The sequence below is a fragment of the Triticum urartu genome, chromosome 3 (genome assembly GCF_003073215.2).
Source record: "Triticum urartu cultivar G1812 chromosome 3, Tu2.1, whole genome shotgun sequence".
Classification (NCBI taxonomy): domain Eukaryota; kingdom Viridiplantae; phylum Streptophyta; class Magnoliopsida; order Poales; family Poaceae; genus Triticum; species Triticum urartu.
The window spans coordinates 296370371-296376626 of NC_053024.1; the positions used below are offsets into that span (position 1 = coordinate 296370371).

Below are 6256 nucleotides of genomic sequence, written 5' to 3' on the forward strand. Positions count from 1 at the left end.
CGGTTTTCGGGAGTGGCATAATCTCATAGTCTGAGGAACATGTATAAGTCATGAAGAAAGCAATAGCAGAAAAACTAAACGATCATTATGCTAAGCTAACGGATGGGTCTTGTCCATCACATCATTCTCTCATGATGTGATCCCATTCATCAAATGACAACACATGTCTATGGTCAGGAAACTTAACCATCTTTGATTAACGAGCTAGTCAAGTAGAGGCATACTAGGACACTCTGTTTGTCGATGTATTCACACATGTACTAAGTTTTCGGTTAATACAATTCTAGCATGAATAATAAACATTTATCATGATATAAGGAAATATAAATAACAACTTTATTATTGCCTCTAGGGCATATTTCCTTCATGGATGCACGACGTCTTCGAGGTGGTCCCCAGCATGGAAGGTAATTGTGTCTTGGCACCATGCTAGTTGTTCGCTGGTTACCTCTTCCGTTGTGTAGATGGCGCGTCTGGCGAGCTTCTAATTCCGACGTGTATCAGCCGTTGTGAATATCATGTTTACCGAGGTCTCGCAGGAGACATCGTAGCGTCGGGGAGGTCATACGATGCGCCTCCATGCGAGGTGATGGGGGCGATCATAAACCTCTTGGGCCTTCCCTTGCATGTTGTACACGCGTTTGATGTAGCGTGAAGGCGAGATGTCAAGGGATTACCCTGATCCATCAACGATCGGCTTGAAGGAGCCGAACGTGAGGTTGTGGTCTGGTGAGAGATCACCGACCTCTAATGATTCTATGAACCGGGTTCGTTCTCCGATCAACGTCGCCCGTGCCTCGAGCGCCAACTGATGGAGCGAATTCACGTCAGATCCCTCGGTAGGGTTCATGACGAGACCGGAAGTACCAGAACGGAGTCTGCACACACAGTTTACCCAGGTTCGGGCCTCCGAAGAGTAATACACTACGTCGTGCTTTGTCTTGGTATTCATGGTGAGGGGATACGTCGTGCAGAGGATTACAATGGTGTTTCAGATGTCTACCGAGAGTTGAGTTCCAGATTGGATCCCTCATGAGGACCCTAGACCTCCATTTAAAACTATAAAGAGGCTAGCCAACTCACCCCCACAAGGCTCCCCCGATTGAGGCTTTGTTGGCCGTCCGATCTGCCTTTCTGGCGCGCCTGAACCGTTGAATCTTCATACTTGGTAAAATCATTTTTCACCTCACAGTTATTTTTCTGTCGAATGACTGATGGGCTCATCTCACGCTTTCATTGGCTGGGTCAGCAGCGCCCATGTGCAAAAGCGATTTGCCCAATCCGCTGCTCGCACGCCGTGGCTCCTTGCCCAATCGCATCCACACCAGGCGAACCCTAAGCCTCCTTTCCCCCGATCACCCAGCCGCCGCACGGCCTCGCTCCTCCTTCCCTCCCGCTGCACCCTCTCCTCGCTCGCAGCCGCCTCCTTTACACCTCCGCCTGAGCTCCGCCTTCCTCGCCGACCTCCCTCCCGCGCCTCTCCCTCCTCCTGCCTCCTCTCTCCCGCTTCACCACAGCCGCCGGTCCCCTCCCTCCCCGTCCATCCTCTCCCTCTCGTTAGCCGCCGCTGCACGAACCTCTCGGATGTGTGCCAGGTAGAAGGCCGGGTGGATGTCTTTGCTCAGCAGGGGAGTGAAAGAAGGATATGAGGGAGAAAGAGAGGAAAGAGGAGACGGAAGTCCGGCGGCTGACGGGACAGGGTTGACGGCGGCTCGATCCGCTCCCGGATTGAGAGCTGCCAGGAGGCTGGGGCTTGGGCGCGATGCACGGGAGGCTGCAGTCCACCTCTTCCTTGTGGTGCAGCGGACGCCGGCATCAGCGGGTGGGCGACAGACCGCGGCCTCAGCGGGTGGGCGACGACACCTGCAGCTGGTGCTATACCCATGGATTCCGGCACAACTCGAAACATTCAGGTGGGTAATTAGAAACTGCTCTGTTTATATATTTTGGGACTGCTCGATGGACAAATCTCGATTTGAAATGTTAGTTGCAAATCGTTCTTTTGCTCGTGATGTGATTTTGCTAGGATGAATTAAGCCTGGGTGGAGTAGCAGATGCGTGCAAGTTTACCTAGAGCTTAGTAGACACACATATTCAGTTCATACTTAATGATATACCTAAAGGCAAAATAGTTACAACCTTTTCCTGGTATCGTACATGAAAGGCTGGCATTCTTTCTGTGCTAGCGTGAGCATGTTGTTCTTGCAGTGCATGGACTTTCTCAGTAATTATGTCACTATGAGAATGCTTGGTGGTGAGTGTGTCTCCATCTGCTAATACATCGGTCATACCTTGGTATATATGCTTGGCGCTATCTGCAGTGGGTTAAGAAAACAATGTATTTGATAGTTTCATCAGTTGTAAAATACTAAATCTGCAAGGTGTTCTACTGTGGGCGCAGTTTTTAATGGTTCTCTTGCCGGTGATTGAAGGTTAGCTGCTCTAATCAAGGAAATAACATATATCTGCATGGTTGTTATTCTTGCTGTTCATCGATGGTTGCTGTGGTTGAGGCATGTTATGCTCGGTGCTATGCCTACATGTGGTTTTGATCGTCTCCTAGGAAATCTGAACCACGCACATCTCTTGATTTTGCAGGTACGAACATACATATAACATGAGTTGCCATGAAAGATGTCTTCCCATCTCAAGTGATGAAGACGGCGTACCTTTATTTTTTGACACAAGTAAGGTTACTGTTTGCAATCTTGAGGTTTGTAATCTAAAGTAAGAAGTAGGATTATACTTAGAAACAGACAAGCTGCCTTTCAGGTCCCATGATCCAGATTAATTTTTAAATGCTACGTAGTGAATCTGATCCAGTTTATTAGTTTTCCCTTTTTCTATTCCTCTTTGTTCTCTTCACCTGATAGATAGTGTTTGTTTGTCTACTCCCCGTTGTTCTGCAGGTACTGGTCGGTGTTGGATTTGGGCTTTATAAACTTGGCTTTCCAGCAGTTGGTTTTCCTCCATCGCCTGCTTATTTTCCCTCTTCGAAGAGTGAATAAAAGATACATGATGAAATACAGGTAGACAAGTGTGTGGAAATTGGACTTCCAGAACTCATCCTAATGGTCGCATTTTCTCAGGTACACATTACAATTTTTTATGAATTTCTGCTGGACCAAACCATTGTTTAAATGGTTTTGAATGAGGTGATGTTGTACTAATCATGTTTGTTTCCTAGACGATATTTTCCTCATCTGTTGCATTCTGGAAAGTGTCTTTGGTCGGTTTTCTGTTCTTTTCACCGTTTCAATCGTGTGACTGTACACATGTATCCTCACAATTAGTGGCGCTTACAAGAATGGCGGGCCTACCTGTAGCTTTTCTTATGTAGTTAAATAAAACAACCCAGGGTCTCACACTTTACTTCCTTTCTAATATAATAAGGCTGCTATTGCCTGTTAATACTTCACATTGGCGATGAGCTTTACACCAGTTATAGTTCATCGATTATCTTCTGCCTTTTTGATAAACATAATTATATGTTAATTTGCTATACTGTTTTCTTACTTTTTTTATCAAACTGCCATATATGATACACGAAGAAGCATTTACCTGAAGGCATTAATAGCGTTTTCACATAGAATTTGTTCTTTTTTTGCTCCCTTAATTAGATGCTCTAGAAACCTGATAAGTGTCACGTTGATTCAGACTTGGTGCTAGATGTGTTAGCCCCCATTTATCCTTGACAAGTACCGTATTCTCAAATCTATATGGTTGGTTGTACTTCTTTTATGTTGGAGCTACAGATGCATCTCGGTCATTTACGGAAACTAAAATCTGCATCTTCAGCTCATAGTTTGCCAAAATTTCTTGAGATTTATTCATATTGTTCTTATTAGGTACTTCAAGTCAAACTTTCTTGAGATTTATTCATGTTGTTCTTAGGTACTTCAAGTCAAACTGTACATGCAATTAATGGGGCTACATGATAGTCACTTTAATATATCTTCTTGGAAGCCGCTTAGTGTTTCCATGAATAATTGTCGCTGGTCTGTTGCACGCCTTCATTGTTTGGTGGGCTACTTCCTGCCTGATGTGGTTGAAGAATTTTTAGAGGCATGGTTCATCTTGCGTGCAGCTTTTAGTTTGAGTTTCTATTGACACATTACATTCCTTTTCATGTAGACCTCTCCTTTTTCATTTTTTATAGCTGGGTGTAATAGCAAGTCGTCTATAATCATTTTGTTTAACTACAATCCGATGCAAAAAACTTCTGTTTAGTCCTCATAGTTCATCCATAATATGTTTGCTTTCAAAACAAAGAAATCGGGGGTCCAGGTTCTGATCATGCTCCGATTGAGTCTATGTAGCTGTCCTTGGTTTTTTTCTATACGCTTGCATCATCTAGGTTCTGACCATGGCACAATCTTGTTTCAAATTTGTTCTCATATATGTATGCGCCGTGATGATTGATGAGGCGTATTGGTGGAAATAAATCTGAAGCAAATAAGAGCTGCGAGCAACTGGTTGTGCCCCTGTTAACCTGCTCAATATTCGTGTTGTTTGCCTGTCGGTCAAATGCCCGCTATTCAGCAGACAGGTATCTCCATTTCTTAAATCCCTTTCTCTATTCAACGCCCAGTTGATACGTGGTTAGGAATCGGATAAATTTTACTCATATAATTTCATATATCTAAAATACCATGTCCAGATAGCTTAGAAACCAGCGTTAGAAAGGACCTGATACACATTACAATTATGGACTACTGATATACCTAATGCATTTCTTCATGATGGTTGGTTCCCTTTCTCCATATCTTACATATTTAATTATGTGAGTTCGGAAGCCAAAACTGATTGAGATCTTTTGTTCTTACTTGCAGATGTTCTGTTATTTAGAGTACTTCAGTTTCCAGTCTCTATATATTAATCAAATTATGGGTTATTTTGTTCCTTGTCTGGCATGTGTATTTGCTTTGCCCTCTGTTTTTGATAAGGCAAGACAGATCAAATCAACACAGTAATCGTTTAATCCTTCACTATATTCTGAGAAAAGCACTATGATTTTCCGTGTCAGGGTAGTACTATGTACAAACTGATGCTTTGTACTACATGTTCCGCTGTATACCTTGACAGTATTAGGCATTTGCATTGTCCTTTCCTTTGTTTGTTCATGCCACATTAGTTTTTTTAGTTATAGCCGGTTTTATTTCTGATTCGAACTGTCATGTTTTCATTTGTTTCTTGTAAATTCTTTCTGATAAGAAGATGTTGTCTTCCAGTTGTATATTTGTTCTCTTGATTTCATTTGTTTCTTATGCAAGGGTTCTCAAATTATTTTTGTATAGGCAAGACAAAACTTGAAAGGTGATCTGGGACAAGTGGAAGGAGGGAAGCCGCTGTAAGATCGATAATAACTTGCCGACAAGAGCATGTTCATTCAGACGTTTCCTTACTAAAAGTTATTTATCTGTAGCAAGTGTTTCTATTGGAACTATCAAATTCAAACTCCTAGGTGTCTATGTCAGGATGTAGGACTTTGTCCGGGCAGCGATACCCCCTCTGATCTTTTCGTGAATACTTTCACAATTCTTTCTGTAAAGTGCTGCTGATTTTAATAAAATCCCTTTGTTCAAAAAACAATATAATTCAAGCTCCTAGAAGAGCTTGTTCATTCAGACCTTTCCTTACATTTTAACTATGACAGTGACCTCTTTTATTATTTTCTATTTGACTATCATATGCATAAATAGTTGAAAATGGTGTTCGTATGGCGCATTTTTAGCTAATTCCTACCATGCACCTGGATGATTTCTAAAACTTGAAAGATATTAAAGAAACGCAAATTGTTTCAAAACACTCCATGTTATTCGAATAAGATAACAAAATATGCATCCTGAAGTATATATTTTCAAATATAAAGTATACTTCATTTTTCGTCTTCGAGGGTTTGAATTTGTACCTAAGTGGTTGCTAAAACCTACTTATTTTACAAGTTAAATATTTTCAAAACACTTCAAGTTGAGATGGTACTTGCACTTTCTCAAACATAATGTTACTGAAAAATGCAATATTTTCAACGCGCACATGGTTTCAAATGGGGCTCTGTGTGGAGTTAAATTTGTTACCATATGTGCTTGTCCGCAACTAAAACAACTAAACCATGGATTCTCTTTTCAGTGTGAACATGGATTCACATATAGAATATTTTCAAACACATAACCATATTTTCAATATAGCATTGTTTAACACATGAGCTTTCTACTACCAATATCGAATATGTCCATGCAAAATGAAACCATTTCAT

General features: G+C 41.8%; 1 long non-coding RNA gene across 1 annotated transcript; it reads left to right on the top strand.

The window, feature by feature from the left end:
- Positions 1-1280: 1280 nt before the first annotated feature.
- On the top strand, positions 1281-5627 carry LOC125543863. The gene is made up of 4 exons (XR_007298918.1): positions 1281-1913; positions 2599-2687; positions 2910-4549; positions 5298-5627. It is a non-coding gene; the product is annotated as an uncharacterized LOC125543863 (long non-coding RNA).
- Positions 5628-6256: the final 629 nt, after the last annotated feature.